Source organism: Lissotriton helveticus, chromosome 2_1, assembly GCF_964261635.1.
Source record: "Lissotriton helveticus chromosome 2_1, aLisHel1.1, whole genome shotgun sequence".
Classification (NCBI taxonomy): domain Eukaryota; kingdom Metazoa; phylum Chordata; class Amphibia; order Caudata; family Salamandridae; genus Lissotriton; species Lissotriton helveticus.
This window is the reverse complement of record NC_136059.1, coordinates 309822717-309843774: the sequence shown is the minus strand read 5'-3', so window position 1 is coordinate 309843774 and position 21058 is coordinate 309822717. Positions and strand designations below refer to the sequence as shown.

The 21058-nt window shown below is 47.3% G+C and overlaps 1 long non-coding RNA gene across 1 annotated transcript in view; it reads left to right on the top strand.

Moving 5' to 3' along the window:
• LOC144819328 (uncharacterized) overlaps positions 1-21058 on the top strand; it is a 114952-nt gene that overhangs the window by 71409 nt on the left and 22485 nt on the right. The gene's annotated exons all lie outside the window — the stretch shown is intronic.

Below are 21058 nucleotides of genomic sequence, written 5' to 3'. Positions count from 1 at the left end.
TCCAGAGGTTTATACTCCTGGAAAGAGTCCTTGATCCTGTACAAAGGGCAGCTGCTGTTCAGGCGGATCACTGACAAAATATCGAATACAAAAATATAGAATACCTAAAATATTGATGACAAAATATAGAATGCAAAAATATCGAAGTCCTATCTACAAACAGGTAAGTACAAAAATATCGAATCAAAAATATCGTTAAAAAAATATAGTTAGTCAAAATATCGATTTTTTTTTTAAATGTCTTAAAAGTAATTTAAAATTAATTAAATAATAAATATAATTTACTAAAACATACTTAAAAATAATTAAATAACCTTAGAATTATTAAATAACTATTTTAAGTTAAAAAAATAAACATAACATTTTATTTTTTAACACATATATATATATATATATATATATATATATATATCTCTCAGCAAAACTCGTTTCAATCAAGAAACACGCCGCACACTACTCCATAGGTTCAATTCTTAAGTTTATTTTCTGTAGGATCCCCACCTACGCGTTTCGGACAACAATCTGTCCCTGGTCACGGTACAAACATTAGTCCATCATCACTTTCCACTTTTTATACCTGTAGTCACCACTTGGCAATTAAGATGCATTGTGGGCACAGTAGTTTTATGGATTGGTTTCATTCCAAATCATGCACCAAAAAGGCCGGATCCCAACATTTTCACGACACAAATAATGCTCAATTACTTTAAATTCAGCGATGAAAAACCATGACGCTAAATGTAGTCCATCCGGACTGTTGTTGATGTAGCTGAGTATGCTTACATCTTAAAGCGCCAATTTCATCTGTATTATGTAATATTGTTAGTAGTGGACTGAGTGTCCTTATTGTCAGTAATGGCTGAGTGCCTGTGAGCCTACATTGAGTCGCTCCATGCTGTGGATCAACAGTAATCATGATGCTTGAATAATTAAAATCAATTTACTACTTGTCACACAAATTGAATATAAATTGCTAGGCTTGGTAAATACAGAAGCTTCTTTGTTGCTACAGAATTTCATTTCATCATATGCTACGAGAATTATGGACTATAATACTTGTTTAGTCAAACAGAGTATTGATGATGGTATCAAACTTGTATTTCTGATGGTATCGAACTTATAAATGTACATAGAGTTCCTCATCGGCGTTGAGACCCCAAGGGCTTCTTGTTTTGAATCTAATTATTAGCTTTGACTCAAGCCTTCTCAAGTTGGTTGCTCTATCACCACCTCTCTCATTCTCGCCAACCAACGCTATTCCTGAATACTTCATATCTTTCCAGGTTTTTCCTGGATGTGAGTTCAGGTGTTTAGCTGTTGCGTAGGTTTGGTCATTCTTCTGGATTGCTCTTGTATGTTCAAGAATTCTCTTCTTCAAAGGACAAGTTGTTGAGCCAATGTACTTTTTTCCACAGAAACATTGGATTAAATATACTACAAATTGTGAGTCACAAGTGATTTTGTTCCGAATGTCAAAAGTCCTGCCCCTGGGATCAGTGAGTGATTTCAAATTTCGACCAATCTTACAGGCTTTGCACGTCATGCATTTGCTAAAACCCAATTGTCTTTTTTCCAACCAACTTTGAGTTCTTGTTTGTTTGAAATGGCTGTTGACTAGAGTATCACGGATTGATGGAGCTTTGCGATATGTTACAAGTGGATTGTCGCCGATCAGGTTGCCTATGTCATTGTCTTTTTTTAATACATTCCAGTATTTTTGCAATGCTCGCTTGATGTTGTAACTTTCCTTGGAGTATGTTAATACTAATCGCGGTTGGTCATTTTCTTCACTCTGTTCAATTGGACTCTGTTTTGTTATTAGAGTTTCTGCTCTGGTCTTGGCTCTTGCTTTTTGTTCTCCTTTGGTTATGTCAGCATGTTTATATCCCCGCTTGGAGAATCGATCTTTTGTCTCTTTAAATTTGTTCTCCATTTCGGTTTCTTCCGAGCAATTCCTTTTCATTCTAATAAATTCCCCATAGGGGATGCTCTTTTTAAGTGAGGTGGGATGGAAACTGCTTCCATGTAACACACTATTTGTAGAGGTTGCTTTTCTGAATACAGTTGTTTCCAGTCTATTATTTCTAACATAGACTCTGGTATCGAGAAATTCTATTTCTTCTTTCTGTATGTTTGACGTAAATTGTAGTCCAACTTCATTCTCATTGAGAATTGCAATGTATTCCACCAGTTTCTGTTTGGTCCCTTTCCAAAGGAGGAACAAATCGTCTATAAATCTTAGCCATATAACCACGTCCGTGGTATATGGCTCATTTCCTTCTACATTTAGCGTCATGGTTTTTCATCGCTGAATTTAAAGTAATTGAGCATTATTTGTGTCGTGAAAATGTTGGGATCCGGCCTTTTTGGTGCATGATTTGGAATGAAACCAATCCATAAAACTACTGTGCCCACAATGCATCTTAATTGCCAAGTGGTGACTACAGGTATAAAAAGTGGAAAGTGATGATGGACTAATGTTTGTACCGTGACCAGGGACAGATTGTTGTCCGAAACGCGTAGGTGGGGATCCTACAGAAAATAAACTTAAGAATTGAACCTATGGAGTAGTGTGCGGCGTGTTTCTTGATTGAAACGAGTTTTGCTGAGAGGTATTTTGCGAGGGTGTCCTGAACCTCGCCGCCGGCACCAGCTACAGAGCTCCTCTCATTATTGGGACATTTGCTCATACATATATATATATATATACATATATATATATATATATATATATATATATATATATATATATATATATATATATATATATATATATATATATATAAACATAATATTATTAAAAAATATACAATATTTTCACCGTAGGATAGCGGGAGGCTAAAATTTACTATTACCACTCCAGTAAGTGCAACAGCAGGGAAAGCGTTGGATAGCGTTAGGGTAAAAATTACTATTCCCACTCCAGTGAGTGCAACAGTAGGGAAAGCGTTGGATAGAGGAAGGGTACAAATTACTATTCCCACTCCAGTGAGTGCAACAGTAGGGAAAGCGTTGGATAGCGTAGGGGTAAAAATTACTATTCCCACTCCAGTGAGTGCAACAGTAGGGAAAGTGTTGGATAGAGGGAGGGTAAAAATTACTATTCCCACTCCAGAGAGTGCAACAGTAGGGAAAGCGTTGGATAGGGGGAGGGTAAGAATTACTATTCCCACTCCAGAGAGTGCAACAGTAGAGAAAGCGTTGGATAGCGTAGGGGTAAAAATTACTATTCCCACTCCAGAGAGTGCAACAGTAGGGAAAGCGTTGGATAGCGTATGGGGAAAAAATTACTATTCCCACTCCAGAGACTGCAACAGTAGGGAAAGAGTTGGATAGCATAGAGGTAAAAATTACTATTCCCACTCCAGAGAGTGCAACAGTAGAGAAAGCGTTGGATAGCGTAGGGGTAAAAATTATTATTCCCACTCCAGAGAGTGCAATAGTAGGGTAAGCGTTGGATAGCGTAGGGGTAAAAATGACTATTCCCACTCCAGAGAGTGCAACAGTAGGGAAAGCGTTGGATAGCGTATAGCGTAGGAATAAAAATTACTATTCCCACTCTAGTGAGTTTAACAGTAGGGAAAGTAAAGATTTTTTTTTTTTTTTTTAAAACCTTTATTTATCTTATGCATAGTACACAGCGTCTGCCTACAACCACTACGGGCCGGCCGCTATGACAATCAACAACATTCCACGTCGTCTTACTATGCGGAAAAGCTAAAAAATAAGAGCGCTACGGTGTATTAGTAGCAGACATAAGAAGAATAACGTAGGTTTCATTTTATAAATTTAAAGAGGTGTCATACATTCAGACCAGACAACCGAAAGGGCGAGCCGTACGACATAGTATCAACTAAAGGAGCAGCAACAGTTAGGATTTGTGCGTTGAACATTGCAGACAGGATACATAAACACTATACTTCATTCCGCGCCAGTCAGTGCCCACCCAGTCTATATATCACTGCAGGTTTTATTTGCAAACTTAACCACTATATAGCAGGACGTGAGAGGGCACAGTCGTACAGCAGGAAGAAAGGATCCAGTGTCATACAATAAAGCAAGTTTTACGTGGAACAAGCCATGTAGGAGGATACAGGCCCTCTAAGAAATATAATCGGGAAGTGAAAACAGGATATGCGAGCTTTCAATGGCTGTGTACTAATATCAACGCCGTACACACAAAATCCAATAAACAGTGCAAACAACATAAGCACAGAGTGCTAAATCTACCCAAAAGGAACACCACCCGACCCCTGGTCTGATCTAAAATATACGAGAAAATGAAAAAGGAAAAAGAAATAAAAGAAATATAAAAGGAGAAACACAATCGTGCAAGATGGGCGCCACCCCGGGCCAGGCATCCCGCGGCTAATAATACAGAAGAAAGTAGAGATCTGGCGAGAAGAAGGGTATGGCAGTCGCGACGGAGCATCGAAACAGATAAAAGTGGCATAGCGACAGACCCCAACCCATTCATGCCAGAGAAGCGAGGACAGAAGCGGCACCGCTATAAAGGGATAGAAGAGGGCCATAGAACCAAAAAAGGAACATCTGAAAGACCCCGCCCACCCGTCCCACCCCGCACCCCTGCAGAAGGCTACGGCCTACCCTCCAAACAGCGTGCCTGTCGCCCTAATCCGAAACCCGAAATATAGTAAGGAAAGAAAGTAGAATAAGGAGACAAAAAGAAGGAGAAAAGGGAATATGAAACAAAAATAAGATGAGAGGGAGGAGCCAGAGGATATGAACAAACACACTCGGCTACAACCCTCCCCCGACCAGCAAATGAATAATTATCAAATCAATGCTACACCTTCACTTACAGCAAAAACCCGCAGGGGGGGGAGGGGGGGAAATTTTAACATTTCACAATGTCGAGAGTACAAGCATCAGTGCAACGGACAGGTATACCAGCAGTCTATCAGTGACTTGCAACTTACCCCCAGCCCTTCCTAATCACGAAACCAACCCAATAAAGGATAACATGGAGCGGACCACCCAGCACAGAATAATCGTAATGTTGACCAGGGTTACGGCAGTGAGGTAGAGTAGGGAGAGCCACCATACTAATGGAATACAAAAAGTCAATGAAGCAAGTCAATTGTAGCAGCAACGACAGGGCAAGCAAAAGCAAGCCGGAGTCCAGTTTCGCAGTTCGACAATGCAAAGGTGCCCCACCAGGACAAAAGCTCGAATCCATCGAACCGGGAGCAAACAGCGGTCCACCATAGTTCCCAATTGTCCGGGAAGGAGCAGATCTCCGCGTCGGGTGCAAGTCCTCGAAGTCCGGGTGGTGAGAAAGCGGAGGTTCAAAAGCCACCGGCCCATCAAGCGGCCGAAGAACAGCGACAGCAACTCCTGGCGCAGCCGAAGGGGGCAAAGCAATGGAGGCATCAAGACGATAGGGGTGCAGGAAAGAGCGACGACCCAAAATGGCGGCGGGCCGCACGGGGTCGGTAGAAGCACCGGGGGCCAAGACAGCGTACAAGGACATCAAGGCGTCCAGGACATCTCCGAGCGTGGGCGCTCGAGCACACGCCCAAGCCTCCGCGCAATCCGGCCAGCAAGGTTTGTCGGTGCAGAGCGGATCACCCCACACGTTGTTGGTAGCCATTTTGTGAGTTTCGCCGCCCCGCACTCCACCGTGGGCCCCCAAACAGTTCCCAAATGTAGGACTTTACAGACCTCCGGAGGCTCCCAACAACGGCCCCACCGGCACAGAACGGGCCGGCGCTCAATGGGGGGGGGGGCCCCCTCCGAACAGTGGCGGGCCCCACAAGCGAGAGCCAGGCGCGGGGTCCAGGGCTGCCGGACAGAACAAAGGCGAAGGGACCCCTTCACACAGTCAGCCCCCGACACATCTCGTCCCCCTCCAGCCGCACGGTCCACAAATCGGGCCGGTTCAGGATCGCCGGGGCATACACACAACGGCTCCCACCAGTGGCTCACTCTCGCGGCCGGGGCTGGCAATCTCAGCACCGCCGGTCGGGTCCCACAGGCGAGGTCCCGGTCTCGAGCGCCCGGAGGCCCCAATCCCACCGAAGGCACAGCTGCGGACCCACAGCACGCAGGAGCCTCCGGACCAGACGGTGAGTAAGAGTGGGTCGTTAAATTCCAAAACCCCCCTGCCCTTGCGTGCAAATGCACACCTTTCGTTTTTTGCATTGCGGCGGATGCTGCTTCAAGCAGCATCCGCCGCAATGTAAAACATACAGGATGTGACCGCCAGGGTGGCGGTCACATCCTAATTGCTATGGAGGGACCGCCGCTGCCCATGCGGACGGTCCCTCCAACTCAGGGGTGGCGGACGGACGCAAGTCCGTCCGCCATCCTAATCGGCCCCTCTGTCTGTATACCGTTCAGGCAGTACATTGCAAGAAAACAAGATAATTATGGCATCAAGATGTACATGCTGTGTGAGAGCTCAACTGGCTATGTGTACAGCTTAAGAGTGTATACTGGGAAGGACTTTCTCTAAACCCTGTAGGTTGCCCTCCCACACTAGGGGTCACAGGAAAGATTGTATGGGAGCTTGTCCAGCCACTCCTTCACAAAGGTTATAACCTTTATGTGGACAAATCTATACAGGAGTAGTGCTTTTCAGTGAGCTCTACAAAGCTGGCCTGTGACACAATTTGTTGTTGCCACAAACGATTCCTGCAAGAGCTTGTTTGCAAGAAGCTCCAGAAATCCCAAAGCACTACGTTGCGTTCCAATGAACTGCTAGCAGGCAAGTTCTCAAATAAGCCTAATTTGTACGTGCTCACTACAATTCATGATGAGGCACTTCCCCATCATGATTTGGGGTCAACTGGCTGAGGTTCACAAGCCCACCTGTTTACTTGATTACAACAAGTACATGGGTGGAGTGGACAGGAACAACCATGTTCTTCAGCCATACAATGCAAGTCATAAAGCTCGCACTTGGTATCAGAAACTGTTCACCCACCTCATGTAGATGGCAACATGCAGTATGTATGTTGTTTATTGTCAGACAACCATAGGAAGACTCATGTCTTTCCTTGACTTTCAGTTGTCTGTAATTGAAAGTCACACTGCTACAGAGGCAGCAGCCTCCACTTCATATGTTCTGGAGTGTGTTACAAGGCTGTATGTGCAACACTTTGCTGATTGCATTCCTGCAACACCCAAAAAGGAGTGACCATGTTGTAGTTGTAAAGTGTGATCGATGTAGAGAAAGAGACAGGAGAGTGGTGTTTACTGTCCCCAGTGCCCTTCTCAGCCAGCATTGTGTTTTCCTACTTGCTTTATGTTGTATCATACTAAATCAAAGTACTGGGAAATTGACTGAGGTGGAGCTGCCTTTAGGTAAACCTTTCAATGGCTGTGAATGGATACCTACTGTCTATGGGCCACTACTTCGCTAGACAAGCAGCAGCAGAATTTTAGTACCTCTACTTCAGAAAATCTTGGACTTCTCAACACCTTTATCCACCCTCAGACTGTGGTTGGTGTTCTGATTGCTGATTGACAAGTGAATTATAGTCCCCACACTGCACATACTGGTGGACAGAACATAAGCCACATTTTTATGGAGTACCCTCTGTGACAAAATGTTAAAGGCTTGACTGAATTTTGAAGTGCTTGTTAGGGAACTTATGTATACTACGCAAGGACCACCTTGATTGCAATTGAGAACCAGAGTAAGTGTAATAAGTCCAACAAATCTCCAGTGGGACTTATTCAGCAACATTTCTACTTGGTTTGAAAGTGTGCAAACACAATTAGTAACTTGTATCATAACTATGTTATTGGAAAGGGGTACAGGACACAATAGCTTGTATGATGATTGTTTTACCATCTTTAGTATAAGATTTGAAAACAATCATCATACAAGATATTGTGTCCTGCACCCTTTTTCAATAACATTGGGTATGATACAAGTTAGTAATTGAGGTTTCTCGATGTCAAAGCAAAAGTAAAAGTGTCAGTGAATGAGTCCCACAGGACATTTGTTTGGCTTATTACTTTAGGTAACTAAAGAATATTTCCCAGCATGTTTGCCTTAGTTTCAACAGTAGATATGCTCTCTCAGTTTGAAGAACAGGCCTATGTATCAGATTGAATCTGTTTAGCTCCAGTTTTATTACGGCATTCAATTTGGAAAAGGGATACTATGGCCCTAACACTAAATATTATTAGAGATTGTTTAATCCTTGATAAGGCACACAGTGTTCAGTAGATCCAATATGTAAAAGAAACATTAACTGCTTTGGGACTGCAATCCCTTTACATGGATCGAGCAAATTGTCAAAAGATTTTGAAAACTGAAATTAAAAATCTTTTCCTAACAAATGGATGGAATAATAGGCATGAAGGGGGCGTGGCTTAGCAAGCCACGATGGCGGCTGTGTTCTGCTGAGGCTCCGCGATCGGGCTAGCATCCTGCCCAGTTCCAGTGATCGCCGGGAGCCTCAACTTTCAGGTTCGGCACCCGGAGTGCCCCTGCTTCAGGCGGCACCCCCATGGTGCGGCGCGGATCGCGCTACAATGCGGAGTCTTCTGTGTCACCTCCCGCCGGAGCCACGCGCCGAGATACAAAATGGCGGTCGCGGCTCTGTTCCGCTGATCCCTGCGCCACTATCACCCGATCGGTGGCCTTAAGCGGTGCGACCAGCCGGCAATCGCGGAAACCCGAACAGTGAGTTTGACCAGGCTACAACATCGACCCCGCCCGCCGCCGTGGATTACCTGTGCCTGCGGACACATCTGCTTCACCGGGCCGGACCCTCCCGTAGACCGCGACCCTCCCAGGCGGTGAATGCCGCCCCCCCCGGAGATTCCAGCCCCAGTGCCCTGACGGCCCCCCGCACTCTCCGGGGCTCAGCGGGGGATGCTCGCCTCTACAGGCCCCCCTGGGCGGGCGGGTCAAGACATTACTGGATCCACGGATGACTCTCCTGGTCGTGGCGCCTGACCCCAACATGGCGCCTGCGGGGACCTAAACACCGGGCTCGGTGCATGCTGCCACGTCCCTGAGAACAGCGACGCCCCCGGATTGGCGGCGCCCGCCTGTCACACCGCCGTCGACCCACCACCACACCCGGACCTCTGGAGCCTTGCCGCTTACCCCTGGCCCCGGCAAACAGTACATAGACTAACCTGAGTACCAGACAGGGGGGCGGGAGCCTGCCGCCGCCACATAACCTCATCATGGGCAGCGAGAGGGGCCCCTACCTCTGAAGAGACTTGGCAACAGGGTAGGACCGCCGAATCGGGTGTGCCCTTGGACGCGCACCTAACCCCCTGCTGCGCCACTGAAGCCACCAACGACCGCCCCAGCGAACTGGTGTTTGGCGGCCCACTTTCCCCTGACCACACAGCGATACAGGGGCCCTTCCCATCGACCCCATGGGGAAACCGAAAGGCCCGCAGGTGACCGCCGTCCCTGAAACGGCCCCTGAGAACATGCCACAGACACGGGCCTGGTTGCAGGTAAACACGCCACGCACTGACCCCACATTGTCTGCGAAACTGGACCAGGTGCTGGCAGCAATAGAACTGTCCGACTCTCAATGGAGGAACGGTTGGGTGTCCTGATGACAGACATCAGCCTGATCCGCGATGACCACCGTAAGCTGGCGGACAGAGTGAAGGAGGGGGAGCAGGTTGTGGCCGCGTTGCAACCCAAGGTGAAAACTCAAGCGACGGACATGCAGGAGGTCCTGCGCCGACTGACGGCCCTCGAGGAACGTACGGTGGATTTGGAGGGACGCTCGAGGCGATGCAACATCCGCGTCCTAGGTCTGCCGGAAGGAATTGAACACTCAGACCCCCTGACCTACATGGAATCATGGACCAGATCATTCACCCCCGAGTCGGAGCGCTCGGCATACTTCTCTATTGAAAGAGCGCACAGGGTCCCCGCCCGGGAACCTAAGCCGGGTCTCCCTCCATGTCCCATGCTGGCCAAGTTCCTACACTTCCGAGACCGCGATGCAGTGCTACGGGCCCCCTGCAGGTGGAGGACCAACAGGTCATGGTGTTCCCAGACTATGCCCGAGAAGTCCAACAGCAGAGGTCTACTTTTCTAGACGTTAAGAGACGCCTCCGTGCGAACGATCTCCAGTACTCCTTACTGTTCCCGGCCCGCCTCAAGGTGCTACACAATGGGAAGGCCATATTTTTCACCACTGCGGATGAGGCACAGGACTGGGCTGAGTTCCACTGTCCGCTGATCCCGAAAGCTGGGCCCCAACGGGAACGCACCATTCACGACGATCCAGAAGACGGGACACGAAACGTACCCAGGCGGGCTCATCCAAAAGCCAAGCATCCTCCCCCTCGGGCTCACCAGACCTCATGCAAATCGTACGGGAGAGACGAGACGCTTTGAAGGCGGTGGCCGACCTACACCTCTCTCCCCTTGCACCGGACTTAGAACGGCAACCGCATCTGTTCACCCCTGAGAAAGACCGAGACAGCGATGGCACAATGTCGGGGTTTGGCCCAATTTCTTCCCCTCTCATTGCCGTGCACACGATGGACGCTGACCTGGCTGGGCAACCCGGCACCTCTTCCTGATGGGCGAAATGACAATTAATGTATCCTCTTTTCTTGGTCGCTGTATGTGCTGTTTGTGAGCCGAAGCTGCATGTCTAATTGGCTGTGTGCGCTCGCGCGCGATAGACACATCTCCTGCAAAAGCCCGATCCGCGCACAAGCCCAGCGGTAACACATGCTGCCACCCCCGCAGAATTTTGTTGTACTTCTCTCCTAGTGGGACACTAGTTTGGATATGCCACCCCCGGTTAAATATCCCCTGTATTGGGACTGTTTCCCACCCTTGGTTTTACCTGTTCTTACTCCCGCAAGTTCCCCCCCGACACCTACGGAGGCATGGCGCGCAGGAGCACACGCGAGACACATGACCACACTGTCCCCGGGATCTGCAGGGTGGCCCCGATCGCATGCACGACCCCTTGGCGATGATGGCTCCTAGTTCGGACGTTAATGTCCTCACACTAAATGTACGAGGCCTCTACACGCCCAGTAAACGCTACTCAGTCTACTCCTACATAAGGCGCATGACAGCTAATATTGCTCTTTTACAAGAGACACATGTTAACGCTACCGAGCTAGGCCGGTTACAGGCAAAGTGGCGGGGGACCTTTTGCGCCACGACATACTCTGCATTTGCGCGCGCGCCTTTATATGGGTTAGGCCGGGAACCCCCTTCCAAGTCCTCAGGCGGGTGGTGGACAAGGAAGGCAGATATGCACTACTAGAGGGACCCTTAGATGGACAGGGGATCCTCCTGGGCAGCATTTACGCCCCCAATGCTGAGCAAGATAAGTTTTGGGATCACCTTACGGGAGTATTGGCCCAGTTCACTGCCGTTCCTTGGGTCTTAGAGGGTGACTACAACTGCACGTTGGACCCTACGTTGGAGCGCTCACACCCCCCCTGCACGTTCCCCGGCCCCCCGGCAAGCGGAGCTATTTAGAGCGTGGGCCTCACACTGGGCGCTTACTGATGCTTGGCGACACTTATACCCTCATGCCCGTGTTTACTCATTCCACTCAATACCCCACAACCTCCGGGTCCGCCTGGACAGATTCTTATGCTCTGCCCCGATCCTCCCTAAACTAATCTCCTCGGATTACCTGGGCCGGAACATCTCGGACCATGACGCCCACATACTGCGCCTAACCTGGCACCCCCCACACCCGCCTGTCCCCACTTGGCGACTTCCTAAGGACTGTTTGACAGACCAGGTATTCAGGGACTCACACCAGAACAGCATACAAGACTACTTTTCACACAATGCGAACACGGCATCATCGGCGCTAGTGGAATGGGATGCGTTTAAGGTGGTGGCACGGGGGGACTGCATCAAACAGATCGCAGGGGTTCGCCGTACATTGGAGCAGACACTTGCGACCACGGAACAGCGTCTAGCTGCACTCACTAAACAAACCGATATCTCAGCAGCTGAGGCGAAGTCAACATACCAGGCGGCCTGTGCTGATCTCAGGAAATATAATTTCAGGGCTTATGCCGCCAGAGTCCATAAAGATAGGGACAAAACAGGAGCACTGCTGGCCTGGATGGCGAGGCAAGACACCGAGATCAAACCAATCGCGGACATCATCAACCCAGAGGGTGTGCTAGTGCGATCTCAAGCTGAGATCCTCCTGGCATTCCAACGCTATTACGCTAAGGTGTACGGGGCCCCGCCCCGGTTCTCCCCGGCGTTCGTGGACCATTTCCTCGATCCACTGTCGCTGCCCCAGATATCGGACGCTGACAAACGGACGCTGGACACTAAAATAGCTCCCTCAGACATCACCCAAGCATTGCGTGCCTTGTCTCGTAATAAGACCCCGGGTCTTGACGGCCTCCCGCTGGAATACTACATGACGTTTTCCTCCCTGGTGGTCCCTCGCCTGGCTCAAGTGTTCGCGACAGCCCTTGATCCTTACGAGAATCAGTGATTGTTACCTTCCCCAAACCGCACAGAGACCCACACCACATGGGCTTGTACCGCCCCATCACGCTCCTGTCGGCGGACTGTAAGGTCCTCGGGAAGATACTGGCTGACAGATACGCCCAGGTCGTATGCCCACTGATCCACCCTGACCAATGCGGGTTCGTTCCAGGGAGAAACACCTCACAGAACATCCGCCGAGTCTTCCATGTCCAGGACCAGGTGCGGGACAGATTCCCTCGGGCTGCCTGCCTCATCTTAGATCTGGAGAAGGCGTTCGACACCCTCACCTGGCCGTACCTTTTCTAGGTCCTACGCCGTCTCAACATCGGCCCAATACTCGCAGCATACACACGCCTTCTATACACCGATCTGACGACGCGCGTCCGGATTGGGAAATACATTTTGCCTGCATTTGAGGTCCGGCGAGGCACAAGACAGGGGTGCCCCCTGTCACCTCTTCTTTTCGCCCTAGCCGTCGAACCGCTAGCGATCAGACTGCGTCAGGAGGGATTGCACTGGGGCATCCCGCTTGCGGATGTCACACACTGCGTCTCCATGTACGCAGATGACCTCCTCATCTATGTCCGGGACATCGAAGCTGACCTTACCCCCATAGGGGTGGCGCTCACTGAGTTCGCAGATGCCTCGGGACTCCGAGTGAACTGGGACAAGTCCACGATCTACCCCTTCCACCCGGAATTCCCGCCCCGGGACGTTCAGCTAGGGACTCATAGACTCTCGTGGTCCGCGGAGGCCCCCCGGTACCTAGGTGTCCGTCTGTATCATTCTCCGGCTGACATCTTCGACGGTAATCACCGCAGAGCGCTAGCTAGCCTTCGCCCGGCGGTTGCCTTCTGGACCAAGCTCCCACTAGCCCTGATAGGGCGGATAGCCCTGGCTAAAAGGGTGATGCTCCCCCGGCTCCTCTATCATTTCGCTAACCTACCAGTGATGCCACCTAGGTCCTTCTTCCGAGACCTCAACTCCCTCCTAGGCACCCTTATATGGGGCTCAGGTCGACGCAGAGTGGCCCTGAAAACCCTCCAACTCCCCACAACACAGGGCGGGCTCGGGGCTCCCTCCTTTGAGTCCTATTTCCTGGCGGCACAACTCCAATGGCTGTCGTATTGGACGGCGGACCGACATACCCTGGAGGCTTGCACCCCGGCCGGCAGAGTCACAACCCCGGAGCTTACCCGACTTCTCCTCACGGGCACCAAACCACGACGTACGTACCCCCTCCAAGTCGCGATAGCGCGTCAATGCATAATGCGGATCCACCGGATTTCCTCCGGAAGGACCTCATACTCCCCGTTACTGCCGCTGGTTGGCTGCCCCAGACGGGAATCCTATTTCTCGGCTCCTATGCTCACCGAATGGACGCACTGCGACATCACGGACATGGAGTCGCTCTTTGAGGAAGGTCAGCTGAAATCGTTCGACCGGCTGGTCGCTGAGTTCGCACTCCCCCCAGGTCAATTCCTCAGATACCGACAACTACTCGAGGGTTTCCGTCCTTACCAGAATCTCCAGGCCGGCGAACCTGACACACATCCAGTTATACACACTATCCTGCGTATGGGAACGGGATGCCATATAGTCACCTGGCTATATAAATCGATCCAAGAACTCTCGTACGCCACCCTGGCGACCCTGCGGGCTGCGTGGGAGGAAGACATCGGGCGCGCATTACACGATTCAGAGTGGACCAAGGCGCTCGAGGCCCCGAAACGAGTCTCTAGGAACGCCCATTTCAAAAACATCCAATACTACATACTACACAGGGCATACCTCACACCGGCGCGACTGCAAAAATGTTATCCCACAACACAATTCCTTTGCCCCAGATGTCATTCCCCCGATGCGGATTTCTGCCACATGTTTTGGAGCTGCCCCGGCCTCCAATCCCTATGGCAGACGGTACACGACACACTGAAAGACCTCACAGGCCTCGCAACCCTAGCCTCCTGGGAATCCAGCGCGCTAGGCATTTTTCATATCTCTAAACGGATCCCGGCACACAGACGCTTTGTATCCTTAGCGCTGCTACTGGCGAACAGATGTATAGCTATGCATTGGCGATCCCCGGAAGGTCCCCCCATAGGGGCATGGATAGGGGCAGTCTGTAAGTGGGTGGCGGCCGAGGAAGATGCCCTTCGGGAGGAGGAATCCAGGGGCGCACGTAAACATCCCATATCTATGGAATGGGCCATGCTCCTCCATAGCTTCCGGCAGTCCTTGCACACTGATGACCCGCCCACGTCTACACCTTCCCCCCCCACTCACGGGCCCCGACTGTTTCCCCTCCCCCTCCCCAGCCAACCTGCCCGAGTGAACCCATAATCCTTGGCTGATACCCTAACTCCTGCACCGGATTCCGGTACTCCACGCCCCCCTCGTCAACGCCCCGCCCCAATGTCGACCGTCCCACTACCCACATGCACGGGGCACCTCCGCCCTTTGGCCGCTTTCCCTCACTGTGAGCGAATGCTATGGACCCCCTTGCCACCCGGCGCCCGACACCTGTCTCCTTCTGCTATGCTCTTGCTACCGCCTACATGCCCCCTCCCACAGTTCTGTCCCCTCAGTTACTTGGCACCACTGCTCTGTGAACTGTACAGGCCCTGATCCAAAGACCCCTCTGGTGGGGACTTACAAGACTATAATTAATCTCCTTTCTTCCTTGCGGAGCTGGTTTCCTGTACCCTAGCCTGAATACTTGTTTGATTGGTCTGTGATGTTCAGTGGATGGTATGCCAAATTACACAGGTTTATGCACAGAAAAGTTGCGCGAACGGCTGACCGTGGCTGAATGTTGACGCCACGCCAGCAGATGATCTACCTTGTACTTATGCTTGATGATGCAACAATAAAATACAAGTTTAAAAAAAAAAAAGGAATAGTAGGCATGAAAGAAATCATTACAAAACAATGGTAATTTTATATTCAGGGTTACCTTTTATCGCTTTTGAGTCAAAGTCATATTTACCTTTTTTCACTAATATGTGCCATTGTTTTATATTGGTGAGATTTCGATTAAATCTCATTTTGAGTATGATGGGCTTCCCTGAGGGAATTTACTCTCCAAATGAATTGCCAGTTTACCTATGTGATGGAATCTCCTCACAATCCAATTTGCACGTTATTTTCGTCTGTAAATTTTGCTCGATACATGATGAAAAGGTTATTGTTCCACTTATGCGGCAATATATATTTACACAATGTCGCCCTTCTCCTCACTTTTGCCAAATGGTGTCTGATCCCTTTGGATGCTATTGCCTTGCATCTTATCTCTGTCTGGCGATTGCGTCGAGGAGATCTATTGTTTCATAATAATAATCAATTGATCACATAAAAAAAATAATTCATCAGTCAAGGCTGGTGTTTTCCTTTTGAATAACAGTGTTTTTTATCCTTTTTATAATTGTTATCTGTGTATAACTTCTATTACGTGAACTATGAGTTGGTATGCTTCATGAAATATGATTGAATGCCATGATAATTGGAAGATTCTACTGGTGGATATTCTGCACTGTACTTTTATGATCTTATTTTAAGATCGAATAAAGTTATCTGACTGACTTGCCTAGCAGGGTTTACTCGTACACCCCCAACTTGCATCCACAAAGTGGAAGGAGTTTGATTTAGCACTGTATGGGGAGATTTACCATGTATTCATGTAGCGCACTGCAGCAGCCGCAAATGCTGCGCTGCGTGAAAAGGATGGAGAAAGAGAGCGTCCAATTTACTAAAATAGGGCACTCTCTTTCCCTCACCCTTGTGCCGGGATTGAAATCAGCTGCCGTGCGCCACGGAGACACCTTTGTGCCCTGGTGCAAGGGTGTGTTCTTGAGTCTAGCATAAGTTTTGTACCTAAAGGGAACTCTTACAGTACAAAATACTATGCTTAGATTAACTTGAAGCATTTTCCCACTTTGTATGTGTGCTGTAAAGTGCATCACACATGAAAAGGCAGAAAAGGAAGGAAAAATTAAATCATTTCTCCTTCGTTCCTCCTACTTTCAAAGGGCGCAGTGTTCTCACTTTACTTTATTTAGTAAATTGGGTTTAGCGTGAGAAATCTTGGGTGTTGCATGGGAACGCCCATGTTCCACCCATGGTATGCCCTCTTGGTGCTAAGTAATGCAAAGCAGCACTATGCCCTGCTTTGCATTACTTTCCTGTCATTTCCAGCACTAAAATTTGGGGGAAAAAGATTTTGCATCTTTTTGTGACACAAAAACTGTGTAAAATCTTGGTAAATCTCCCCCTACATGTGTTGTTGGCACATGGCAGTCACCTTTAAGATTTAATATATTAATAAAAATAAATTACATATCGATACCAATAAAAAAGTAATTAAAATAAATTACCAATTTAATATTATGTAATAATTACTCAATTAAAATACAAATAAATATTAGTTATTCAAATTAATTTCCTATTAATACAAATGAATTACCAATTAACAATTAATTAACAATAAATTAAAAATAAATACCAATAAATAAATAAAAATGATTTACTTAATTACAATTAAATTACTTCCCACCCTATTCCCCTATAAACCCACAACGATCTACAGAAAATAAATTAATAAAATTAACATAATTATCAATTACTCGAGCTTCAAGTAGCTAGGTTAGGAAGGCATTAGTATAGGTTCACTTGACAATAGTACGTGATTAGTCGGGACTCTGATGTGGACAGAGACAGGAATGGGTAAGATACAGTAGGTATGCTTTCCCAGAGATATTTCATAGGTAAAAGGCAAATAATAAAGGTAGCTCAGATACACAAGCCATGACTTCATTTTCACAAATGGATTCAAACCCATTGGTGCCACACTTGCATTGAATTACTATAGTAGGTATGGGTCAATGCTTGACCTGCTTGCCATGTTCATCCTCCATCAGAGCTTAGTATTTATTTATTTATTTGAGGTTTTATAGAGCGTGACCCGTTAGGGTATCAGAGCACTTTACAGGGAGAAACATGTTATGCACAGCATTAGGCATGGGCATGAAAAAATAGGGAATGGGGGTTAGGGAATTGAACAACAATAGGACAAAGACAGAGCTATACACAATAACCAGTGCAGAACCAAAATCAGTGAGCGACATGTAAGCGATAAAAAGGGAAAACCAGCAATTGTATACGAGGGGACAGAAGATAGCAAAAGGTAGAGGGAACCGGCAGAGCATTTGAAGGAGTGAGAGTTGGTACACAGAGAGTGCCAAGCAGTATAGATTATGCACAGAAACAAAAGTCATGATAAAAGGCGGTATGTGCGATCAAGGAGAGTTATTGAAGGAATTTGCTCATTAGGAAGGTTTTAGCTTCCTTTTTGAAGATTGACAGAGAAGGTATTCCTCTGATGGAGTATGGTAGCAAGTTCCAGATTCTTGGAGCAGGCTCAGAGGGCATTTGGTTATAGGTTTTTTCCTTGCAGAAGCGGGGTGGCTGTAGTACAAAGTCTCTGGTGGACCTGGAGTTTCTGAGTTTCCCAGACACCACAATTTACTGGGCAAGGTATGCCGGGGAGTTCGTGTTCAGGGGTTTGTGTGTGATGCAGGCAAGCTTGAGCTGGATTCTGTCCTCAAGAAGAAGTCAGTTCAAGGCCTTCAGATGTGGTGAAATGTGGTAAAGGTTTCTTGAGCCAGATAAGAGTCTAGCTACTCCGTTGAGGCAAGCTTTTAGAGGGGCCGTGGAAGTCTTTGGTAGGCCAGATAGGGTAGAGCAGCCGTATTCAATTCTGGAGATAACTAACGCCTGAACTGTGTTTTTTAGGTCGGCAGTTTCAACAAAGTCGTATGCAATATTGTCACAGACTACCTAGTGTTTCAAACACTACCATTCTTCATAGTTTATGATGTTCTCTTTAGAAAATTTCAGAAAATTCCCCAACATGTTTGCCTTATTTTCAAAGGTAGATATGCTTGCTCAATTCGAGGAATTGGCCATGGGGCATACTCGGACACCCTCTAATTTGTATCCACAAACTGGATGGAGTTGGATTTACACAGCGAATGCTCTAAAAGCCCACGAAAGACATGTCTTCATGTGCCTCATGTGGCTGTTATGTGAGCCATTAGGAAAGGTTCACTAGGCATGAGTTCGATACTTTTTCAGAAAGAAGGAAGAGGTTACTTGACATGTGATAAAATGTAGCCAAACTGATTCAGTCCTGTGGCATATGAATGTCATGGGCCTTTGCATTGTGGCGTTATGTTGATGTGACCGCACTGATCTCTTGGATTGGGCCTCTGGCTGGAGATATGAAAGTCTTGTGTGAGGTGCGTAAATGGTAGGTAAATGGACCATAAAGTGCTTGGTGCTGTGAAGTGGCTTTATGGCTCATCTTCAGAGGGCTTGGTTTCAATATTTAGATATTTTGATAAGTATTTGTGCTTTGAATCCAGCATTTCTGGAGGTGCCAAAACCAACCAGTGCAAGTGGTAGATTAACTTTAACAAATTAGTACCATATTTGTGCGCATTTAGTAAGAACTCTTTTTTTGTGATCCTTTTAGAGAGCTGTGGATTTTGTGCCTTAGCTCAGCTGTCACCTGCACATTTTTGAAAAGTAGACAACGAGGGGTGAGAGGAGGACAGGGGTGCATGACACTCACGGCTCTCACTAGGTTTGTTTTACCCAGAATCCCCTTCAAACCTCAAATGTAGCAATTTGTTTTTATTTTCCTCACATTTAAGTGATGGAAAGTTCCAAAATCTGCAGGGAGCCACAAACTTCCATCTACAAAGCTCAGGCCTTTCTCCAAGACTTTATGTTGTGGTTCCGTCAGTTGTAGATCAGATAGATTGACCACTAGGTGTTGAACCCGGTGGTTGACGGTTGATGAGTGGATGCCGTCATGCTCCGTGTTGAGACTCGTGGTGGGTCTACCAGATTCTGGTTCCAATGCACTTGGTTGCCTCTCCGGTTTCTTCCTCTTCGTGGTCCGTGACGTTGGCCTAAAAATGGCAGTGGACCGTAGTAGCCATATTCCGGCAGTGTGTGTGTGTTTTGTTTCCATTGGGGGTACATGAGAGCTACCGGCGTTGCTGTAGCTACGTTCAGGCACCTCCCTTAACCAACATGGCCGCCTGCTGCAGCCTCTGCTTTCAAATAACTACAACTTGTTTACCCCAACAATTCTGGAGGTCTAAATTTAGCGGACATGGTAAGCCTTTCTCTCCGATGCTCAATAGAGTTACCAACAAAATTACGATAGACAAGGCAATTCTCCTAGCACCAATATGGCCCCCAACAAATCCTCACAAATAACGCATGCCATTCTAGTGTTTTTCTCCAACATCCGGCCACACCCATCACAGCCAGGGGTATACAATTTCAAAACAATTAACCAATCAGGCCTTGCCTAAATACACCACTGATCGCCCTCTCAAACCACATCCACGGAACCACGGGTTGGCGAGAGAGGAAGGAGTGACTGCACAACAGAATGTAAGTACGGCCTAGCCGTTTGGGGAGAGAACTGACCATGCTTATTTACCTCTGACCCACGATTACTCCTGAAGTCATTTTCTTCCCCAATGAGCGATAACAACAGACTCTGTGTTTGTTTTTTGTCTTTCCTTGTTCCCACACATACAGATGAGAGTTTCATTTCACCTCACGACCCGAAGACTCATGGAGCACTGACTCAGTTAGTTTCTAGCATGTACTTTTGAATTTTCAAACAACTTTCATTCCTCCTAGCCAATACGAAACCACTCTGAAAGTCAGCATATAGAGTGTGGTGTGATTTCGGTTCTATGTTGTTTCGTTGTGTGTATTGTCTCCCCCTTCCTTTACCGATACAGGTCACAGCACCTATGTTTAACTATAGAAGTTTTCACTTTGCATCACCTTTTCTTCCCTAGGTGATAATGTGTCTGCGCATTGGGAGCGCCCTGGAAATAACTGTGCTCTCTCTCTCTACAGGCTTATACTCAGAAATACTGATAAAGCTTTAGAAAACCCATATCTGTACCAATTAGGTATTGTCAGTTCAGTTCAAATAAACTTTATTTCGGTCAAAATGACCTAAAAAGTGCAACACAATAATCACACATGTTTAAAATACGTTAAAAATTCACTAACGATTACAAATCACATTAATAATTAAACAAATATTATTCATTCAAATCCTCAAAGTTAGCGATGTGATGCATCTAGGCGAAGGACACAAAGTTAATTCCAGAAAGTGCGTGGTACTTTAATAAATATATAAATTATCTATTATCTAAAACAATAAGAATAAAAAGAGAGAACAGTAAATCTTCAATTAAGAAAATATACAAAAGGGGCTACAAATAATTGAACCAGCATGCTATAATAGGACTATTACTTCATTACGGTGGAATCACTACAGCATTTTCGAGGTTTCAGAAAAGCCCTTCTGGTGCACCAAATGGAGAACAAAAAGTCTGCAACTGAATAAACAATTGGGATATTCGAATCAGTTTTCAATATCCTAAATACTTCAAGGTTGCGCCTATCACCAAGATTTCTACAGATCTGAACCAACCAACGTTCGGTATTGTATTTTTTTAACATCACTTGTAAATATTTCTCTTCACATATTGATAGCAACAAAAT